This window comes from Parus major, chromosome 8 (assembly GCF_001522545.3).
Source record: "Parus major isolate Abel chromosome 8, Parus_major1.1, whole genome shotgun sequence".
NCBI lineage: Eukaryota > Metazoa > Chordata > Aves > Passeriformes > Paridae > Parus > Parus major.
In genome coordinates, this window is record NC_031777.1 from 20,393,231 (window position 1) to 20,416,917 (window position 23,687).

The window sequence follows — 23,687 nt, forward strand, 5'->3', positions numbered from 1 at the left end:
TTACTTCACCGACTGGAGCACCCAAATGCTTCTCCTTGCCTTCTTCACAGACCTCAGCTGTGGAGCAGAGCTATGGTAACCATCTTGCGTCAAAGGGTTCATGACACCCTCTTGCCATTCACACACAAAAGGCTGAGAATACCTGATGTGGGGACAATACTTTATTCTTATCATTTTTTCAGGACTACGTTTCTCAAACATTGAGGTAAGAATATGGAATTCCTCATTTAGTGCACCAGGAAAATTTCAGGTCTGATCTTTCAAGTTAAAAAGAAAATTCAGTAGACAGCAATTGTGTCAGCTCCTTTTGGAATATAAATATCAATCCAATATCTTTGTCCTGTTTGCTTGTCATTTGTTGCAGCAGAGTTGTCTTCAGGGTGATCCTTCTCCCAGTTACTTCTGCTGTATCTGCTCTCTGAATTACCTTTTTTGTCTTAGGTGACTGCTGTCAGTGGATGCTGCTGAATGCAGAACCAAGAGCAGAATCCACCCTGCAGTCAGACCTGAAGTCGATGGTATGGTCAAAGAAAAGCACCAGCTGTGCGCTCCTATAAAAAACTAGAAATTGATAAGAGGTGGAGTTCTCTGAGGAAGCAGAAGCCATTTGGGCAGAATAATTTCTGGCACTGGGGAACAGTATTTTGGGATACTTGCTTTAATGTGAACATTCGGCATGACTTCAGCTGCAACTTGGCTGTGAGATGAAAATTTGAGGTGGATTTTTACGGCAGAAAGAGAGTGTGAAAAAGTTTAGTCAGCACAAAAGTTTAACCTTGCTAGTAAGGTCTATAAGTCTGCTGCAAGGATAAGACAATGCCACTCCCTGTCTCAATGCTTTAATCAAAACCCACTCCTGTACACGTGAGCTATATTAGTGCCATTATTTGTCTCATACTTACAACCCAACATGAACTTCCAAAAGAGAATTGTTTTTTTAAGGTCTCTGAACACAGTCTCCAGTATTTTCTTAACTGCTTCATGGCTTCTTTTAAAATGCTTTCAACATGGTCTGAAAACTGAATATAAAAGTAGGCAGGACTAAAAATTAATAGGAGGAAAAAAAAAGAAGAAAAAAAAAGGATTGGGTTGAAATTACATTTCCAGAAGCTCCTGCTTTCACTGGTGTGAAAGTGAGGAAGGGCGTTCTCAGCCCCCAGACAGATTATCTGGCAAGGCTGAAATCAGACAGAGAGCTTTGATCCAATACCAGGAATCACTGCTCAACAGTAGCTAGGGAAAAACAAAAACCAAGTCTAAAAGCCCAGTCACTCTGCAAACCTGGGCCAGGCTGGTCTTTCTGCAGCCACCTGCCTGGGATCTCAGTACAAATCTGTCTCTTCCTTCCTAGGTTGCCTTGATCTGAAAGCTTGTGCTTTCAGTTTTCTGCTGTGGGCTGCTGTGCTCTGAAAGCTCGTGCTTTGCCTTTGCACAGGGCTGTAAAAGCCTGTGGGCACTGACAGGGCTTTCAAAACTGAGTCAACCTGTCCTCTGGCACGTGGCAACGGGGCTGGCAGCTGATCTCATTTCTCTGCTGTGCCACTAGCTCCTGTGCAACATTAGCTAAGTCAATTAGCTTCTGCTGGCATCTGTTTTTCACCTCTAAAAGGAGGACAGTAGTAATTTCCTATGTCACAGAAATCCTGTGAAGATAAATACATTAGCTTAGGAAGTGTTCAAATACCAGTGTGATCAGTGCTCCTCTCCATCTACTCTGGCAGGCTGTATTCTGTAGCCTGGAAGCCTGTGGTCTGCCAAACTATGAAGGATTGGAGCTGAAGACCACCAGATCAACTCTTGGACTCGCTGAGCACAGATGTCTTTACAATGAAAGCCAGAAAAACACAGCTTCTCAGGGAACTGACAAGAATGGAAAAAAATGGAGGAGAAGCAAACTTTGGCAGTAAATACAGAAGGGAGGAGAGACCATTCCAGCAGCGAAGTCCCTGTATTTTTGTGTTGTTTGCTTTAACTTACATGTACACAATGTATTTTAGTCTTTCCATTGCCATTCGTTTAGGGTTAGAAAAGAACACCAAGCTGATATTCCTGGGGTGTGAACACATACAGACCATACTGCAAATACTCATCTACAATACTGCTTTTCTGAGTAAGTGGTTACATTTTAGAAGAGTCTTCCATCAGCCAACTGCCATTTGTACTCTGGAATTCAGCCCTTAGCAGGAGGTCATTTCAATTTTTGTCTTGGTGACCAGCATCCCCAGGGTCTTCTTCTAGCACATTTTATTCAGTCAGGAGCAAAAAACTTTTCTCATTCAGTAATGCCCAAAATATATCTACACACCAGGACCAAATTTTTTAGTGGTGTTTGACTTTCGTTTGCTTGTTCTTTTCCACAATAATCTTAGCTTTCTGATTTGGTGTGAGGAGCAGGAAGAAAACAAACTATGAGGATTGTTACTTATGCTTATGTGCTTTGTAGGACCTCTAAGGCATCAGGCAGGTGGGGAGCTCCACTGTGCTAAGCTCCATGCAGTGCTCCAGCAAGAGAGAACACATATCCTGACCAGAAGTGGTCAGTGAGCTGAGACAAACAATGCAGAAAGGGAAAGACACTTGAACATACTTTCCAGAAAGGTACATGAGGAGCTTATGAGCCTTGGCCAGGAAACAGAAGCAAATACCACTTCAGCACTGTGATTGTACTATTATTACAACACTGACTTTCATTTCTTCAAAAGTAAAAGGTATAATTAGGCAAAATCAAGGGGAAGTTGTTAATCTCCTCTTAAAGATTTCTCAATCCAGACAATTAAGTGCTATGGATGAAGAAACATCAGGGCTGTCTCTCTAAGGCTTCAGTTCCTTCAACTGGAGAATAACAGAAATGGGCAACACAGATTGTTTTTTATTATTATTATTATTTGGAGCAAAACAGTATTCTAATAATCCTGTCTTACAAAGGAAATGAAAGAGTTTTGGGGGTAATATTGAAAAAATGGTGGGCAGTCAGAGTCATGGCCATATGGTCCTCAAGCTGTGCTGTCAAGCAGATCTACAGATGGAGATGTATTATCTTACATGAGCACCAAGTTGAGCATTGCACCAGGCACTTGTGAATCAGACCAGTAGACCTGACAATACAATTGACAATTACTATAAAATCAGGTGAGGAACAGTCAGCAGCAAGAATACTCCCTTAAAAAAACCCCAACAGTTGGAGAGAGGACAAGCTTTTGACAAGCTCTGCAGCTTACAGATTCAATCCAAAACATTTAGCAAGTTTTGCAACATCTGAAACAAGTAGGGAAGTTGTTCTGACAAGTCCTAAAAAAATCAGCATCCTGGTCTTTTGATTTTATACCAGTTTATTATGTTAAAGGCAAACTCCACTGTATCTACAGACTAGCTGGCTATCAAGTGGCACACAGGACAAGGGTATGGGTGTGGCACTTACTCAGAAGAGCTGGATCAAAGGGAAGGATGACCAAGAGCAGTGACCTCCAAATGGAATACTGCAAATACACACTAAGACTTTGCTTTCCAAAAAGTTTACCACTGAAACAGCTGAGCAGGCGGGAGCCATGAGAGCTACTGAGAGGAAACACTTGGGTGCTATGTGTGAACTGGTGGGTCATCCTCAGGGCTTTAGGACCCCCATACAGCTCCTTCCAGAACACAGCTTTGGTGACAACATGCCACTGTGTCCTGTATTATACAAGTCCCTGAAGAAGATGCCTTTGCTTTGAGGAACGGTGCCCTGCAACTGTGAAGTCTTCAGAGAGGTAAAGGGGTGACAAACTGGCTGCCCCATATCAAGTGGAAGCAAATCACCAGTGTCTAGTGGGCTTACACTATCCATAGCTTTCCAGGTTTTTACATCGTGCAGGCATAGAGTGCATGGGGGAATAACAAAGAGTTTAGGGTGGTAGTGTATAAGAAAACTCTTTGTTACATGATTCAGATGATTAATGGCTTACGCCCATGGGACAATCATTAACCTGCAAGTCTTGGCTGGAAGCTTAAGGGCATCAAAAGTTTATGAGACAGCTCTGTGTCAGTCACATGAATTCACATTGGTGAAGGTGTTTAGAAAACTGCATCTTTAGGTGTCTAAAAAGATCTTAAAAATTTATCTAGTAGATTGGCCAGACATTTCAGTGTCACTACTCAAAAACTCTTAAACATCTGACAAGATTAGTAAAGGAACAAGTCACATATCTTCAATTTTTCAAGCAAACTTCAACAACCTGTTGCTCATACATAAAATGAATGAGGATTGAGTATACATGACCCCACTTAAACTTGCCAACATGGCTGCTATGTAAGCTGGGGCTCTGGCAGCTTTGTGAATCCCTTCTCTGGAGTAGGGATCTCCCGCCTTCCCTTCCCCATGGTCTTGCGCTCCAGAGCATCCTGAAGCAGATCCAAATTTTAACAGAGAGAGTGGAGCCCATGGGCACTTTGGCAGTGCTATGTGGCATTCAGCCAGCACCACTTACTCTAAGCTCCGTGGCCTCACTGTGTAATGCACAGAAGGGCTGTTTTGCAGCAATATTTGGATACTGTGTAGGAAGGAAAATATCCCCAGAACCAAAGGCTTTAGGTGCCAGAGCTTCCTGTGGTGTGGCAGGGGTGCAAAACTGGCTTTAGGTACTCGGTTTAGAGCCAAGGCAAGTGACGCATGAGGGGCCAGGCATCACATTCAATAGTGTGAAGTCCAGTGCTCCTAAGAGTGCTTGAGGCAACGATGCCAGGACAGAGGAAGAACCTCTGCAAACTATTTGGCTCCTACCAGCACCCTGGCTGGAGGAGATGGGATGATAACGGCCAAAGATCCACAAAGGAATACTATTACCACACACGAGGAGAAATCCTGGAGACTACAGAGGGGGAAAAAAAAATCAAAATGCCGTGGGAAATGTCTCAGTGACCCCAGCACGGTGCGCAGAGAACGGCAGCAGGGCGAAACTGCCCAACACCGCGGTGTTGCCCGTGCTGACGCAACCCCGGCTCTTAAGGAAGGGTTGGGCAAGGAGCCAAAGAGCACCAACACACCCGGTGCAAGGGCCTGCCTGACTTAACCCTTCCACCGTCTCAAAAGCCCGCAAAAAATACATCTCAGTTTCATTTCTCAGTTCAGGGCTCTGGACGGGGAAGCAGGAGGAGCTGGACGGAGTAAACGAGCAGAAGAGCGCTGGGCGAGCGCATGGGCTGAAACACCGCGGGCAGCCGTGCCACGGCCAGACCATCACAGCCCGCAACAGGTCCCAGCGCGGCGCTCAGCCGGGGCCGCCGAGGAGACCCGCGGGGACGGCTCCATTCTGCAACCCGTCCGCCGCTCCTCGCACCTACGGGGACCACCCCCGCCATCTCGGGTCTGACCCGCTCTGCGACCCGGGCTTAAGAGCGGAGGTACCGGGCGCGGGCAGTAGGGGCCCGTTCCGAGTCTCGGTTGGGCTGTAGCCCCTTCTCCCGGCCGCCGGCTGAGCACAGCGGCGGGGCGCCCCAGCTGCCAGCCCGGCTCCTTCCGGCGGCGCCTCCAGAGCGCCCGCCCCGGGCCGCGGCCGCGCCCTCGCCCTCCCTACCGGGCCGCCCCCCGCCCTCCCCCGCCCACACCTGGCCGGGGCGGGCCCTGCCCGCCGGCTCCGGGCCGACTCGGCAGGCGAGGCGGGCGGCAGCGCGGCACAGGCCGCGGTAGAGCGGAGCAGGACTCGGCCGGCAGCAGCGCCTCGCCTTGCCGCGGGGCCCAGCACGGCAGCGGGGGCCCAGCGCAGCGCAGCCCAGGTGAGCCCGCGGGCGGCAGGTGGCGGCGGCGGGGCGGGCAGGGCTGGGCTGGGCTGGGCTGGCGGCGGGGCGGGAGCGGCGCGCGGCCCCGGCGTGGGCGGGCTGGCGGCGGCGCGCGCGGAGCGCGGTCCCGCGCGGCGGCGGCTGAAGGAGCGAGCGGAGCGGAGCTGCCGGCGGGGAGCGGAGCGGGTTCTCGCGCGGCGCCCGGAGGCAGCATGCGGACGGCGGAGCCCCGGAGCCCCGGTAAGTGGTTCGGCTGCGTCGCCTCTCCCTCCTCAGCCCCGCGTCCGGCTACCGACACGGCGGAATCGTCTCCCTCGGAGCCGCCAAACTCCGCCGCCTGTTGAGCCCCGCGGATCGCGGCCCCCGAGCGACGGCCCCGCCGCCCGCTTCGGCCCCGCCGCCGCCCCGGATGCCCCGTGGGGGCCGTCGTGCGGTACCGGAGCCCCTCTACCATCCGCTGGGGCCGCCACGCGGTTTTCCGGCGGCCACCGGCTGCGCCCGGCGGAGCCTCCCTGGGTCGGCGGGGGGCAGCCAGGCACCTGCCGGCGCCGCGGTGCCGGGGGCGCGGGGATTGCCGCCGCGGCGTGACCTTCCCGGGCGGGTTGCGGCGCTCGGGGCAGCCCCGGGGGGCGCACTTCTGGCTGTGGGCTCGGGGGAGAGGGGTCGCGCCCCGCGGGGCGCAGCGCTGAGCGCCGTGGGGCGTCCCGGGCGGGGGTGCCTGTGCCGTGTGCGAGGCGCGGGGCGATCGGTAGCGGCCCGAAGCGTTTCCCGCGACTGGCGCCGGCCGTTTCTGCGGCGGGAGCGAGGGAGGGCGCTGCAGCGGGGGGCGGCAGACCGCGCCTTTCCCCCCCGGTGGGGCGAGCCGCCGCCTGGGAGAGCGCGGGGCTGCCGGGCGGCGGCGTCTTGGGTGGTGAGAACAAAGGGCCCCCGGCGGGAGCGGGCAGGAGCTCCGCCGCTGTTCCCGGGGTGCCGGCTCCCCAGACCGGGCTGGGGATGGGGGGGTTCATCCCGGTCTCGCTCGTCCGCCCTCCGTGGGGAGCGCGGCTGCAGCCTCCGCGGGGCCGGCTCCTGCCCCGAGCCGCCTCCGCAACCTGTTGTGCCGCCTGCCTTATCGGGTGTGCCGGCGGGGCGGGCAGCGCTCCCCCGCGGGACAGCCGGGGGGGCGGGCGGGCTCGCGTGGAGCGGCGCGGGGTGGGCGCAGGCAGCCCGGGGCGAGCGGGAGGCGAAGGCGGTGGGCGGGTGCGTTTGCCTTCGCGGTGTCTTCTGCACCCACAAACTGTTCAGACCCAACTTCAAGCAGTTCAAATAGCTGGCGTAAATTAAATTCGACGAAAGAAAGTATTTCCGCGCTGTTAAAGGTCTGTTCCCGCGAACCTCTTGTGTGGGAAAGATGTGGTCTGTTTCCAGGAGACTGACTGGGGCAGCTGTTCTGAAGCGTTTTGGAGTTTCGTGTTTATTTCACATGTAACCAAATAAAGCCGTATTGTCAGTATCAAATGCAATATTCTCTTGTCAAGTTTAGGACTGAGCTGTAAAAAGTGATTTGGGCCGACGATAACTGGATAATCAAAGCTTCAGTTGAATATTTGTTGGTTTAGAGATCTCTGAAGGCAGCTAACTTGTGCAGGGACAATGAGCAAATAGAGTTTCCTTACGCTGCTTCTGTAACCACCTTTGTTCATTTTTCAAGGTAAATGCTAGGGAAATGACAAATTTAATTTAAGATTACTAAGGTCCTGTGTTGCAAATGACTTACCTCTGTGTCTGGTTGCTGGGTGATTGTTCCAAGACTGCCAGTTAGGCTTTGAAAACAGATTTTTAAATGAAGTCCATTGCATTCATTATGATAATGCAGGAAATGCATGGCTCACGAGGTTGGTTTTATGGAAGGAACAAGTGTACTTTAATCCTGATTTTATTATTTCTTCTGTGGTGGTTTGCTGTGATACTGAGGACGTAGGAGTAATAGATATCCGTACTGTGAAGCGCATGATCAGCAATCTGAACTTCGAAAGCAAAGAGTAAAATCTGGTGGCAAAGCAGCCAGTTTGTGATCTGAGTGTGTGGTGGGTGACAGTGTTGAATTATTTAAGTTCTCAGCTTCTGCCTTTAACCAACTATCATAATGTGCAAGTTTCTTAGCCTATGTCTAGGTTTTGAAATAAGATGCAACATGACCACATATGTGAAAGGGTTAAAACAGCTTATGGCCAAAAAGTTAACGCATAACTTCAGATTAAGAGATTTTTATATTCAGTTTAGTTACAAACATTGCCATCAGCCCTTTTCTTTGCATTTGTGTGTCCATGAATGTGTCCTGTCTGCATACTGGTTGGGGCCATTAGCAAAATAGTAGAAGTCACAGACAACATTTTCTTCTCATTCATGTTGCCCATGAAAGTGTCAATTCCTGGAAAATCAAAGTAGAAGCCGTCCTACACTGTATATTGGTTGTGGGTTGGGAGGTATGGAGGTATTTTTAATTTTGTTTTTTTAAACTAAGTCCTGCTTTTGGGAACGTGAGATAATTGCCATTGGCAAAAGCAGAGAAGACAGTCAAAGCTTGTGATTATAAAGAAGAAGATCTAAGCTTGTGGGTAACGGAGAAGAAATGTTTTCCTCTTTGTGTCCACATAATGCAGGGCTGTGGGCAGATATGCCTAATGAAGATGATTATTGCTGTGGCTTTCCATAAATCCACTTGTAATGGAGGCTTTGTACAGTTACTTCTGAATCTGTACATTTAAAAACTGCAAATAGCGATAATGGAGTTGGCTAATAGCAGACTGTCAAGTAAGTGCAATCCTTGTGATAATGTTCGGCCATAGATCTCCATTTAAGCATTACTTTTAAGCAGAAAATGTTTCTTGTAGGTCATAGTATATGCAGTTGGGAGGAAAAAACCACTGAGTTGTTGCTGCCCATTCTTGAATCTTAACCAGGTGACTCTAATTGGGCAAAGGGTGCTTTTTCTCTCCAGCTTTTTATCAGATAGCAGGAGATGTACAATTCAGTGGATCCATTTGATGTGAGTTTAGATAGTGGGAAGGAATACTAATAATAACCAGCTTTAAGAGACTGAAGAAGTTTTCCTAAACAGTAAACCTGTGGCTGTGTGCAAGTTAAAACTGGGACTTGTGCCTGTTGAAGAATTGCAAGCTTTCCTGAGAAGTGTTCGAGTGAGCTGGATGCCACCCCATGATAGCCTGAGTCTGAGCTGATCTTGTTAGTAGTATCAATCAGGACAAATCTTTCTGTTTCAGTGTTTTTTAGTGCTCCTTAGAAACCACAGTTGAGAGGTAAATTACTCATGTCTGTTTCGCAACTTAAAAGGTGGAGGAAAGACAGTAGGGAAAATTTTTAATGTGATATCTTGCCCCAGTGCAGAAGGATGTGAAATCATCTATTTCAAGTAAAGCACTTGTAGTAGCTACTGGCTGTTTTATATAGTGTTCTGAATGAATGCAATTTTAACTTACATAGCTAAGAAACAGCTTTTGAAGGAAACTGACAGGAGACTTGCTTATGTTTATGTTTGGAGTAATTAACTGAGAAATATTTGTGATGCTCTCCATCATTGCTCGCTCTCCTTTAAAAGTAATGATTCAACTTTAATCTTTCATAGAGTATGTGAGGGTTCCTTCTGTGGATTTACTTCTGCTCAAAATCTGACCATAAAAGTAAGCGTTGTTTCTACAGATCTTAGTGCAGTGTTCAAACCCAAAATATATGCTTCCTTTCCAGTAAAAACTTGTAATTACATGGGGTGCTAGCGAACTGGAAAGTATTGCAAAACATATGTAAGAATACTGTCGTACAAACTCTAAAACTGACGAATGACTCACTGCGCCAGTGCTATATCAAATTCTATCTATACACAAGGCTTAAATGACAAGTTTACTTTAGGCAGGGAATATGCAATTTTCTTGTACTCTTTTTTCATCTAATGTCAAGTGAGCTTAATGAAATGGTGCATGTGGGCATACAGGAGGTACCAGTTGTAGAGCTTTAACGAGGAAGGGGAACAAGCATGGCTTAGCTCTATTTGTGAAGGTGATAGATGTAACTACTCTTACATTAAAATGAAGTTCATGGTACTGATGCTTATTTTGAGATGTATATTTCTCTTAATGTACCTCATCATCATTTGTTCATGTGTGTTTACTAATGTTGGTTCAATTTTTGTTTTCTATGGGAGAGAGTGCTTGGCTTTTTAGCAGTATACATGTTCATCTTTACATATTCATATTAGTTGAATTTTTTTAACTGGCATTTTGGCAACATTTTTGTAAACATAAAATTCACTTCACTGCCAAAATGAAAATGTTATAATGGTCAGCATGGGAAAGGGGTTCACGATTGTCCGTTAAAGAGGAAAAGGCCACTTTTCACTGCAATAACACAGGTTTTATTCATGCCTTTGACACTGTCATTATGAGAAGCTTCACAGAGCTTTGGAGAGCCCCCCTAAAAAAACAAAACATGGTAACAGGCAGTAACATCTTGCCCTTGGGAAGCCTGTGTGAGCTGGGAGGAGAAGGAAAAGTGGAGTGTAGGTATGTGCTGCTACACTGTGTGTCACACATGTATGTGTGTGTATTACCTTTGGATGCTGGGGCGCCTGATGAAACCTGTGGGGAATCCCAGCCTGCAAAGCTAAGGAACCCAGGAGCCACTCAACACTAGGAGGAAGAGAAATCCAGTATGGACTTGGCCCTAGATAGAAGACTTTAAGCTGTTCTCAACCTCTTTTAATTTCTAATTTAGCCATTCTGCCACAAAGCCTGTCCCTTCTGCTCTCTCTTAATCATCATCTTTCTGGGCGGTGGGAAAGATGCCTTGGTCTTCGCCTTATGGTGATCATGAGAGCTTAGTGACCAGTGCCTGCAAGTGTTTGCTGTCTGTAGAAAGGTTGAAGTCTCCTGGGACTGTGAAAGGAGGCCAAGTAGGGGAAGCTGGAGCACTTGCTATTTAATGTCAGTGTGCGCACAGTGTTTATACACCTGTGCCTTAGCAGAAAAAAAGGGTGAAACAGGTCTTGCTTCTTCAAAGACTCTATTATCTGAGAACTTTATTCTAAAGATCGGAAATACAGAGATAAGTTAGAGTTTTTGGAGCAGAGGATGGAAGCAATGCTTATAAAAAGCCTGGTTGAGATCAAAATTGACAGAAGTATCTCCTAATATCTGGGCACTGTACTCAGAGGAAGCTGTTTGGGTGTTTTAATCAAGTGCAATCCACTGTGTAGCTAAAATAGAGCAATACCATTAATCTGGGAAGGAATAGGATGCTCCCATTCTTATGTCCTTTAGCAGGCGTAGAAGCTTCCAGTTTACAACCTGTCCAAAAGATGTTTATTTCTTGGCACAAAATCTCAGCTGCAGCTGGCAAGTGGGTAAGTACTTTCTTCCAGTGTTACTGAGAAAGAGGAATTATTTAGGTTGGCACGAGGAGTTTATAGTTTGGAGTTGTCACATGAAATTGAATGGAGAAAAAGCATGAAGGCCAGGCATGTGGCATTGTTCTTTCAAAAGCAGTGCTGGAAATCCGGTCATCACTCGAAACCAAACAAAGCATACAAGTGCTTGACCATGGAGAGGAATTATCTGTTAGCTTCATAGGCCTCTCTTCCATTTTTTTTTTCTCCTCCTCCTGCAAGTGCTGTGTTTAACAGTGGATTGCATGTGTGTATACAAAGAATAACATCTGTTCTATTTTATGAGATCCACAGAGCAGGGTTGCTTTTCTGTCCCTCCTGTGTATGGATTCTTCTCTCATGTGTCATCCTTGCTGCTGAAGGCAGCCAGGCACTTGAGCTTTGTAATATCTTTTCTCTCTGCAGGAGCAGGAAGTTATTCATGGGATGGTACTTGATTCTTCTGTTAGATTTCCTCACAAAATTAGACCTTACAGTGTTTTGGAAAAATCATCATTTTTCTAGAGAGTTTTCTGAGTAGGTAAAGAAGTGGGATGATCAGCGTCTGTTTTTCTGGAGGAGTTTCGGTAATTGTTATATCAATGTATTAAATTTTCTTCTCCCTAGATGTATTTTGATAGAATAGTTAATCGGGAAGATAAATTAGATCTGAGAAGTATGAAAAAGGCTAGTCTAGTATTTGGATTTTAGGCTGGATATTTAAAAAAGGTAAGTATTTTACTTGGCAAATACTGTGCTTCTGATCTTTTGTCTTGAAGAATAACCATAGAAATGGCAAGGGAGCCTTTTGGACACAGTGAGTTAAGACTGTTTAGGTGTTACATACTTCAAAAAATGTGAGATGAGGCAAATGAGAAAAAAGTGACCTTGTTTTTAGATGGAGTTGTTTCCTTTTTACAAACTACCGTTTTCTTCAAATGCAAAGGAGTTATGTTTGTTTATATAATATTAAGTAACATTTGTTTCACCAAATTTGATCAAAGGTTTAGTTGTTGCAGAATCAATAGTAATTCTTTTACCTTAAGGAAAAATCTGTAATTTATGAATGTACTGTCCATTGTATTTTAACTACTTGTACTACAGAATTTGCAAGATTACACAAATTGTCTAGAAGATGCACACAAAATCCAATAATACATTTATCATGTCAAAGTTCAGTGAAATATGAAACATAATTACCATAAACAAAGAAAATTGGCCTCTTAAACCTATGAACTAGAAGGCGTAGAAATAATTCTGTAATATATATTCTCAGTGGTTTTGTTGAGACTACTTTGGCACCACCAAAATTCCTTTACAGTCTGTGTATGCTAACGCCTGTGTTATGTGGTAAAAAAAAGTACTTGTAAACTTGTAGTTAATCTCAGGATGAAGCATGTATTTTTGAACAAGAATTTTAGATACTGAATGTCTCCTTGCTGTAGCCTTGTTCGTGAGTAGCTTCTCATTAATAAAATACAGATTTAAAGAATTACGCTTGGGGACACAAGTATTTCAGCAGATTTTATGGTGTTACGGCTTCAATTCTGCCTCTTGACACAGAGGTAGGATTATAAACTTTTGCAGGAAAGTTGTTTCTCCTTTAGTATACTTGTGAGATGTAAGTCTGTCTGGCTAACACCTCTTGTTGGTTTGTGTTTTTTTCTGGATTCTGCTATGTCTTTGGATCCTGTAAAACTAAACTTTATGCTTTTGGTTAAGGTAATGTACTCATTTGAGGCCTTTTGGCTTGGGGAAAAAAACTCCAAAAAACCATTTTAGAGTAGGCTGTCAGTTAGCCTAATTTCCTGGGGTCTGTCCCATTGCAGAGGGCTCATTTTAACACAGATCAGTAAGTGCTGGATCCTACTTCCCTCAGCCAGGCCAAGACGGGGAGAGCTTGCAGGAGCCTTGTAGCATGGCTGTGATTTCAGCAGCTGGTTTTGGGTGGGTGCAGAGTGTGTCTCTTACTCGCAGCTGGATTTTGGATGAAGTGAGTGTGGACTCTCCTTGCCCCAAACTGGGGCTGTCCTTAGCACAGAGGCGTTGGCTCCTCCTGGCAGTGAACATCTTGCTTTGCTTTGCAGCCTTTGCTGCTGGGTTCCCTGGCTGGCTGGGGGTTTGGCCAAGGCTGTGGTGGCCAGGGGCACCTCTGAGCTGTGCCCAGGAGAAGTCCACAGAAGGTGCAGCGTGTGCACCTCCACGATAAAACCCCAGCAGCTCTCTGGGAGCAGGCTGGTACTGCTGGGAACTGTGCTTGGCTCCTACCAGGGCTCTTACCTGAAGCAGCTGCTTTGTAAACAAGATAATAATAAAGTGTTGCTACAACTTACCTCCATGCCAGTCTCATGTCTGTGGAAGAAATAAGGAGCATAATTAATTACAAAAAGGAAGAGTTGTGAAGCGTTGCATGGCAGCCAGCTGTCATGCTCTTCTAGTGATCCCCCAGCCTGCTGTCAGAAAGCTGGGCATCCTTTAGGACACAGAGTGTTTTGCTGAAGAGTGATCAAAGGCTTCTTCATTGGCCAGAACCATCAAGGTAGATGGGCAGACATTTGTTTTAAAATGACTTGCACAGAGTTGCTGGGATCAGCAACTTGACTGCAGTGACAAAAAACATCTTTAGCACGCTAGAAATTGTGAATTGTGTTTTGTTTGTTTAGATCATTGAGTGTTCAGGGTAGGCACCATGAGTTGTACAGTGTTTAAGAATACATTACACAGCAGTTACATTGCTGGAAAGCATTTGTAAATGTAAGCTTGAATTAAAGAGATGTATTTTTTTCCCCTATTAAACTTTGAAGAGTTGAGCTTTGAAGACCAGTGAATTTTTGATGCTCTTAAGTGTTGTCTAGAAGGAGCAGGTGAAGGATCCTTCCGACCTCCTTTTTGCCTTTTTTTTTTGTTTTCCCCCATTTTTTCTTTGTGCTGAGACTTGCGTGTTGGTTTTAGATGCAACAAGAAATGCTGGCTTTGGCATTTGAGTGGTAGGATGGCCTGACATTACTGTGTAGGTTATAAGTGGAATATAAGCTCTGGAATACTGGCTTTCTTAGTATCTAAAGGGAGTTATCAGGCTCTTGGATTTTTGTTACACAGTGTAATTAAAATAAACACTATAATGCTAATCATTTATGTGTTTTTGCCTGTAGGTAAATTTTTAAATTGAAATTAGCTATACTTCATTGGAAGTGGATTTTTTTGGTGGTTGGTGGTCTGGTGTGTTTTTCTCTCTTTTTTTTTTTTTTTTTGGTGACAGTTATAATTTTGCCTGTTTAGAGTCTAGTGATACTTCAGTGAGAGTGCATAAAAATATTGCCAGACAGATTTGTTTATATTTTTACTGTATATTGTAGTAACAATGTAATTATTACTTCTAACAGAAACGCCTGATTTGAGTGTTTAATTCTGTCAGCCTCAAGCAGTTGCTGATGAGGTGATAAATGATAGGTTATGTATAGAAGTGGATTTGCAATTATTTACTGCTTTTGGAAAAAAAAGATGCTTTGTTTCTGTCCAGTGAGTAATGTAGAAAATCAAAGTGGTGTACCAGATGTTTTTTTCTAATGACTGTGGTGCAGGGTCTCTTTTTGTACAGAGGAGAGTTTTGACTGAATTTGTCTCTTGGTTTTTGAAGTTTCTCCTCTTTGTTAATGCAGCACTCTTCTACTCTGGACTTCTCTATGGACGGGCTTTATGGGAAAGCTCCTTTCCCAACTATTCATGCCTGTCTCAGCTCCCTGTCCATCAGGAGGTGGAGAGGCAACGACAGTTTTACAGCACGGGCTGATCACTTCCTTTCATTTGTTTTTATTTCATAGAATTCAAAAAAGAATAAGTGTTTTGCTTTATTTGTTGATGTCTGATTAGGAATTAGTGGAAGAAACTGAATCGCGGGTGTGATTAACGGTAGTTTTTGTTTCTGGTGTATGAAAGGACTCATTGTCTGAGGCTTTTCCTCCATCGTGCTCTGCCTAATCCTGCTGAAATCACACTAACAACAGCAGTGCTCGAGGCTCCTCGTCTTGTTTTCCTACGTACTTAATCATACAGCTGGAAAAATTCCCTCTTTCAAGGGGTGGTTGCTTCTCGTGCTGAATCTGCCATCATGTCATAGGGCCTTGCTGTTAAGGTGGGCATGAATTTGAGGGGCCTGGGGAGGGGAGAGATTTCATTAATCTGAAATGTGAAAATTGATCTAATTTGTGCTACATTAGGGTATTTTATATAAGGGCCTGATGGTTTTGTTAATGCTGTCTATCACGTACCTCTTTGCAGCTGTGGCTGAAGTAGGTGAGCTGCCTCATTCCAGCTTTTAGTTCCTCCCACCTTTCTGTTTGATCAACTTTCTATACTTGCTGTGTAGTATTTCTGCAGGGAGGAACTTCAGAATTCCTCTGTATAAGCTTTGAAAAGCAATTTAAAAAGTTTAAGTCTTGTAGAAATGAAGACATTTCTGAAGTACGTATTAAAGTCCACATAACAGACATGATTGTTATTCTTTCGGGAAGAACCCAGAAGAAACACAATACCCCACCTCATGAACAGCCTTTCTTTGCCTCTGAATCAGGTTGTCATTCCAAGGTCTTAGAGTGATTTAAAAATATAAAAAAAACTCCCCTGAGGAATCTATTAAAAATTATTTGGTTCACTGAACATTCAGTGCACGTTCATTCTTGGAATCCATTACATGCCCATAGAAAGACTTTAAAAATCCTCTTTGACGAAGTTGGTCTGAGTTGTGTCCCTGTGGCAGGTGGGTGTGAGGGAATTTCACTGCTTTATTTTCAAAACAGAAATGTGTGGAATTAATATTGATTTTTATTATAGCTACTTGCTAGTGCCACTGTATCCAGAGGTCACGTTAGCTCTGCTTTTATAGTGACAGCTTTCCCTGTTCCTTTAGTTGAAGTCTGTAGTTGTGGAGCTCTGGAAATAATTGGGAAATGCTGGGGGTTTTTTTCCCCTTTGAATTCAATTTGTAAAGCTTTATTACCTAAAATTAAATTCTTATCAGGTTGAAATGGTGCATAAATTCCTGTTGAATGGAGACAAATGCTCTTAGAAATCAGTGAAACTAAGCTATATTTTAATCCTAGCTTTATTTTCGTTTCCATTGTCATACACTGAAAACACTTTGCATCTACTTTGTCCATGTGTATTGGCATTTTTTTGTTCTGATGAGTTTTAATGGTTAAGTCTGGGAGAGGTGTGTGTTAGAGTCCCACTTGCAACTGTGTGCTGTGACATGGGTTATATTTCCAGGTACCTGGCGTAGGTGTTGTCAGTTCCCATCAGCATGTGCTGCTTTTGTGTGCTGAAGAGAGTTGTCATATTATTCAGCAAAACTACTTTCTTTTTTTTTTTTTTAAAGAACATGTTTTCAGCTCATGAGGGAAGGGAGAGCTCTGGTGTCTCTTTGTTAGGTTTTATGTGCAGATATTCACAGTTGCTCACAGCCTGGTAGTTTTTCAGAGTCTAAAGTCAGATAAGGACTTAAAGAAAACACAAATAATGGGCAGTCCCTCCGGATATGTAAGTTTATTTGATTAACCCATCTGACCCGCAGCATTGGAGAGCAGTTAAATATTTGGACAGTCAGCAGTCCTGTTAGTCATGTTTCATTAGGTGATGGCCTCCTCCATTTCGAGGCTGCTCTGTTTTGCTGCTGTTGCCAAGTCTTGTGAGATGTTGAAAGGGAGCCATGTGTGGGGGCACAGCAAGTGCTTTGGGGCTGGTGCTGGACCAGGCTGCCAGGAGGAGCTGGGATGTGTGTCACAGCATCCTCTGCAGTGGGATGGGAATCAGGGGCAAGGGAAGAAAATTTTTAATTGCACATTGTCAACACCAGAAAGGTTAGCTGGTAGATAAAGTTACCAACCTAGGCAGAAATAGCAGTGCTGCCCTGAGAAGTGTAAAAGACTTGTCAAAACCTAATCTAATCTCCTGCATTAACTGTGTATTGTAATAATGGATAAATGAATTTCCAGCAAGTTGAGATAGTCCAGTTTTAATAACTTCTCAAAAAATCAAAGGGAAGTATTGTGCTGGAAGAGGTATATCACGCTTATCCAAATTTCCTTCCATGGAACTGTTTTTAATTTTATGTGAGTTTATACTAATGGTTTAAAAACTAATTTGTCTCCTTGTCAGCAGCTTGACCGGTATTTTAATACAAAGGACATGTTATTATCTTGAACTGGTCTTGTTTTTCAATGTATGTAGCAGCCAGCTGGAAAATTGTTTGACTTTTTAACTGCTGTGGTTTTGATACAGTGTCTAATGTAAGAAAGTAAAATTTATTTAAAATCAGTGACGCTTTTAATTGTTGTGTTTCCATTTAGATTCAAGGGGATGGGAGCAGAGGCTTATGCTGAAGAACTGTCTTCCCCTTCTTCTAAAGATCTGTGGTAGTTCTCCGTATTTAGAGCTAGGTAAAATTCCTGTACTTAAAATCTGAGGAAAGTAAGTAGGAAATAGCTGCTGCATTTTAATTCATTGCATTTCTGGATGCATTGCTGAAGGTGTTCTGATAGAAATGTGTCTAGTAAGTTTTATGGGAGAAAAACCTAGTACAAAAAAACCCAAACAAACCCCCTTGGGATTCAAATGTGGTTTTAAAAATTACGGTAGTGCCTTTTTGTCTGTTCTAGCAAGAAAAGAGTATGATTATAATGTGTTTTCATTATAAAGGTTTTGTGAGTGACTAGATGGGATTCAGCTCTGAATTCCTGACTCTGGAGTGTCCAAATTGTGCATAATTAAGTTAAAAGTCAGATTTTTTGGAGATTCAGATGTTTCACAGGGAAATTAATGAGAAATGTAGTGTAATATACTGCTCTTTTCAGTATGGTTTTCTCACCTGAAATTACTGAGTTATAAATATTTTAAATGGAAAATGGTTCTGAAATGAGCTATGAACGAGTATTCTCCTGTATTTTTTGTCTCAAAGTGAAAAATGCTTTGATTAATAGAGCCACTACATAAATTTTTATGGTAGTTTGCTGTGACACAAATGTAGTTTCTAGGTGTGCTTAAAAGATGTAAGTTTGGCAAAGTTTCTGCCCCGTCTTTTCACCTAATTGCTTTATGACTTTGCATATAATCTTGTTAATTAAATTGTTTTTGCATGATTGCTGAAGCATCTCAGAATGGGTGAAAAGTGCTCTTTATGGTTCATGGTGTGGTATCAGCTGTGTGGAAGGTGTTGGGTGCTGCTGTTAGAGGAGGGGGCCAGTGCCCGCCTGGGGCAGTGCAGTTGTCTGAGCGGTCGGAAAGGAAAGCAGAATCATTTGGTGTGGTGTGGTGTAACTCACACAGCTCAGTTTTACAGTGCTGTTTTTTGTGTGCACTGGCATGAGGAACAAATGTGTTTGCAGGGTGGCTTTCTCTGCTAATGGTGTGATATGGGTTTGTGCTCTTGTCTTGGTCAGAGGGGACGTCACCAGGTGTCTGTCAGGTTGTCACTGCCTTCTGACCCTGCTCAGAGGGGCTGGCTCCTTCCAACCACCTACGGATAAGTGGAGATGAATGGCTTCACAGGAGGCCTAAGGTAAAGCAAGTGTCACTGTGAAGGTAACTCCAGGAGACTGATCCAGGCCCACCACAGCTGTGGGCTCAGTTTTCTGAGCTCTGGTCATGACCTTGGATGTGCATGGGTGAACTGTGACAACTACTGACAAGTTACAGAAATCCTGAGTGGATGCATGGCCTCTCACTTTGTTTAATAGTGGATTTTTTTTTTTTTTTTGAGGAGGGACAGAGACGAAGCTGAAAGTTCCCAGCTACAACGCTTTTCAGATCCTTATTTGAAAGTGTTTTAAACAAGGGACATCAGAAGCTGAGATACAAAGCAACCTTTTGAAGTTAAAAGTGGGTCTGCATGAAAATGAACTGCTTGTCTGTGAAAAGAGTCAAGTGTGAAAGGATAGGATGGTTTCACTAAATGAATTTGATAGTCTGAATAAGTGTGGTGAGGCAGAGAGGAGAATCTGGAAAGGTCAGGACTGAGCATGTGACTCTAGATGAGGCAGTGGAAAGACATGAAAGGAATTGCGTGGAAATGCCTTGGTTTACTTTTTTTTTTAACTTAGAAGTGATTTATTTGTTTTGGTGAAGGTGGTTATAAAAAGGGAACTTCAGAAGCTTGCTGCAGAGAAGCAGGGAATCTGATTCCTTTGGGATCTTGTACCTTTTTCAGTCGGCCATTGTGTGGTTTCAAATAACTAGCAGATCAAAGCCTAAAGGAACTCCTTGTTACATGTGCAGTCCCATTTGTAGGACTTCTCTGTCCTGCAGGCTCACTGCAGTTGAGTGCTTCAGCAGTTTTTTGTCCCAAGTAGATTTCTTATTATTGCTCTCTTGTTTTCAGTGATTCATATAACTTGGAGATTTTAACTCAAAGTTTTTATGACAAGTTTTCTAGGTTCCTGATATTGCTTAAAAGTAAAGTACGAGCTATCTGCATTTTATATAGATAAATGTGAAATTATTTGCTCTGCTAGCAGGAAACTGTCATGACTTTCTGTACAAAGTTAGGGACTCCAGGTTAACTGTCACTGCTCATGGGATCTTGAGACCCACGATACTTCTGTCAAGTCATCAGCTCTGTGCTTAGGAGTGATTAAAGAGAGCATATCAAGTCCTACGAAATGACAAAAGTAAAGAATAAGATACAGAACATTATTATGCTTTATATAAATGTATTGCTTGTCCATGCATTAGATACTATTTAATCTCCCTTTCCTATCAAGATACAGTGCAGCTAGAGGAACTGTGGGGAAAAGTGACATGAGTTATTAGAGACCCAGAATGGCTTCCATGTGACAGATGTTCCATGTGACTGGGAAAGGTGTGGTTGAGGAATGATGTCACAGTGGTCCATGAAATTGTGACTGGCTTGAAGAGAGTTTGGCTAGTTCATCTGCCGGTGTGAAAGAGCCAAGAAAAAGTTAGACAAAGTTTGAAGGCAGGGGGAAGTCATTCTTCATGCATCTAGAACATTCTGCACGTTCTTCAGGCAGGTAAGTGAACTCCTGGAAAAGGTCTTCTGGGGACTATTTGGTGGACAAATGCAAGTCTAAGAAAATCTCTTCCAGTGCAAGTATTGAAGGCCACACGTGTGCTTGGGGGGAAGTGCAGATGTGCTCAGCCTGTTCTTGCTCTTCTCCAGCGCTGTGCTTAGAGGCTGTGGTGGAGACAGGATACTGGGCTAACAGGGCCTTTGGTGTGACCCAGCATGTCTTTGTGTCCTGTGCTTTGCCATGAACTCCACGAACTTTGTGTCCTCAGTTTGCTTTGTCCTCGGTTTGCTTAGTGCAGGGCAAGCCCTCTGCAGTAAAGCCTTTTCTGTGGAACTTACTTTCTTGAGCAATAGCAATGAATAGTTAAGCTGCAGCTGGCAAAAGCTGAACGCAAGAAGGGGGAGTTGCTACTTTCCCATTCGTGCTCCCAGTTGCTGTGGCTTACTTTATGCTATTTTGGTGTCGGTGCCATTTCACTGAAGCAGCAAAAAATTAACTTCAGGAGGAAAGGGAAGAGCTTAATAGCTTTCTGCTGGTTAGTGGATTAAAGCAGTTCAGAGGTACAGCAAATGCTGAAGGGGGTGGGACTGCACAGCGCCAGAGAAAGCAGTAAGATATTTTATTTTTTACCATTAGTAAGCCATGAGATAATTTGGATGTGGCACAGCCCACCCATCTCCCAGATGCACAGTCCTCCCATGATTATGCTGACTTTGGTGATTTGTTCAGCTAACTTGTGGAGGGCTACATCTCAGTAACACAAAAGAAAACTACCAAATTCTGTTGCAGCCTTTCAAGTTCTCAGCAAGCATAAGTAGATCACAAATGGTGCTTGAGTAGGGCTCCATGCCAGTATGGGTAGACAGCAGCAGTGCCCAAACAGGCATGAGCAGTCCTTGCTGCAGTGGTCGTAACCTCCCTTGCAGAACCAGACTGCTGCTGATGGAAGGGTGGATCTGCCTCCCACAGCGTGGTGGAGACTGCAACACTTTTTCCTCTCCAGACTATGTAAAAAAGGTCGTTACCTGTCCCTGGAACCTCGGGGTCCTCTGGAGAGAAGAGAGCCTACCAAAGTGTGCAGGTGGGCAGAAGTTATTTACTGACTTTGGCACTGGAGAGGTTTCCCAAAAGCAGCTTGAAAAAGGGATAGTGGTGGGAATTAGATCTGGAGCAGAGCTTCTTCTTTAGTGTCTGTAAGTGACAGAGTGGAGATGTTGTTTGCCCAGGGAATAGCACAAAGCTAGTTTTTCTGCTTCTGTGAAAGTGGATTGTTTTCTGTTCTGTTGGATCGTGTGCTTGTGTGTACAAAATTCTGATCAACACATTATTAATGCGCGAAAAAGAGCAGTGTTTGCAAGTGTGTCCACTTGTCTTAAAAACAGATTGATCATGTATTATGCCTCCTCCTTTTGACATCAGAAACTGCCCCCAAAAGGCTGTGATCTTCAGGACCTTTTATTTCATTGGATAAGTAACAAAAAAAGGCTGCTATTCCAAATGAAAGAGATCCCCTTTTAGTTGAAGGGAGTTACCTTGACAATGTCACAGACACCTGTGAGCAGTATCTCAGTGTAGGATAAAGATTTGTGTTTGAATTCTTCTAGGAGAACTAGATCAGGAGGAGTTCAGTTGAGACTGATCGAAAAAATGTATTTACTTTTTAAAAATATATTACAATATTAATAACTTCCCACTATTCTGCAAATATCTTCATCTTTCTAGTTAGATTGTTCTACATTACTTATTCCAAAAGAGATTTGCTCTACTGCTTCTATCTAGTGCTACATGTCAAAATAATTTTTCTTTCATGGACAGGCCAGCAAAGTGTCATGTAGACTTTTTTTTCCATTATCATTTCAGTACAAGCAGGTCAGCAGCACTTTATACAGGACAGAAAATTTCCCTGCTTTTGCAGGGCTGTGTAAATAGGCATGTCTGTGGCCTACTTTTCAACACTTCTGTAGTGTTTTAGATTCTCACAAACTTAGATTTTGTGTTTTTTAGAAAGCTCCACAATTGATTTTTAAAGAAGTGCTAATTCATTGTGTCTGACTAGCTGAAGATCATTAATAGCTTCTCTGTTCACTACAGTTGTGCAGTAAAGTTCCTTCTGGGGTGATGCTATTAAATAATTCACTTATTTTCCTCAACTTTTTTTTTTTTCCAGTGGCCTAGCTTTTAAAATCTTTGCTGAAATGTTGCTTGAAATCTTAATCTAATTTCTTCTTTAAAGATTAATTTCATTAGTGCATAGTTCATGGAGGGAAACGCTCTATTATGGGAGAAACACTATAACTTTTATGATGGATTGTAAAAGCATCAGTATGAATATAGGCAGGAGTGGTGGTAGATAATATCTATAGAAAAGTAGCCCATTTTGTTTAGCTCTTGGAGTGTATGTGTTAGGATTGCGGATATTAAGGTAGGTAAAACAGGCTGCATAAATGGAAAGGCGCTTAGAGTGGTGGAAAATAAAAACATCTCTATGCACATCTTTTTTGAATTATTTTGATCATAGTCACAAAAGCTTTCAAAATTTAAACTGTTTAGTGGTGGGAATGGGTTGTTCTGTGACTCTGACAGCCATTTATTTTGAGGGAAAATAGCTCCCTAAATTTTTCCCACAGCCACTTTTTTGCAGGGGATATGGCCTGAAGTCATGGTGTGCTTAGTCACCAGTTTTGGGTCTTCAGCTTGATTTTAGCCTGAGATTTATACTGGATTGTTTCATCATTTGGGGAGCTGGTGTGTGTTGAGTGATCTGCAATACAGTAACTTCTTCCACATTGCCTGATAGACCTCTTTATTTTACTCCTTGGTGCACTGCCAGAAATAACAATTAAATTCAAGCCTTTAACAGCATTTTATTGAGGGCAGATTTGAACAGAGATCTGATGAGATCTTGGTTCTTATAGGATCATTGTGGTTTTCTGGATGTTCTCCAAACACGTTTAACGGTCTTCAGTCCCGTTTTTCCTGGGTGCAAGGAAGAAACTGCTGTTTCCTTGAGCTTGGTGACAGTTTGCCTGGCGGTGATTATCGGCCTGCCAGCAATCTGGTGTGGGTCTGTGCTCTCTCCATTGTCCTCGGTTCCCACTGGATATGGTTAAGGGCACTCTCCTGTTCATGCTGGTGGGACGTGACTTTCATCATCCTGTGTCTCTGAAGTGTCTCTGGATCACCCCATGGAGATTTTGGGCTCAGGCAGCAGCTCCTTAGCTGTGAGCCCGGGGGAGGTCTGCACCTACGGGAGAGGCAGTCTTTTGCAGATCAGTTGTCCCAAGTTCTCTCCTCTTGAGGCCAGGCCTGACTTTTGTTGGAACAGGGTAATCAACCTGATTTTGTTCGTGCACCTTGTGCTTCAGAGCAGGAGCTGTCTGAGGTCTCAGGAGGGCTCTGCTTGGCCAGGCAAGCAGCTGCTGTGGGTGAACCTCAAGGCTGGCTGTCCTGGTGCACAGAGCTCTTGGGTTGACAGTTCCATTCTCACTCACTGGTTC

At 44.2% G+C, this 23,687-nt stretch overlaps 1 protein-coding gene across 17 annotated transcripts in view; it reads left to right on the forward strand.

Annotated features, from left to right (window-relative positions):
• The first annotated feature begins 5,653 nt into the window (after positions 1-5,653).
• The window catches only part of PTPRF (protein tyrosine phosphatase receptor type F), a 376,909-nt gene continuing 358,875 nt past the window's right edge, over positions 5,654-23,687 (forward strand). For 16 of the 17 annotated variants that reach the window (XM_015636139.3, XM_015636143.3, XM_015636140.3 and 13 more), the window contains exon 1: positions 5,854-5,991. The gene's annotated coding sequence lies outside the window, so the exon portion shown is untranslated. Of the gene's footprint in view, positions 5,749-5,853; positions 5,992-23,687 lie in introns of those variants that run through there. The other variant, XM_019007641.2, reaches the window with a different exon arrangement.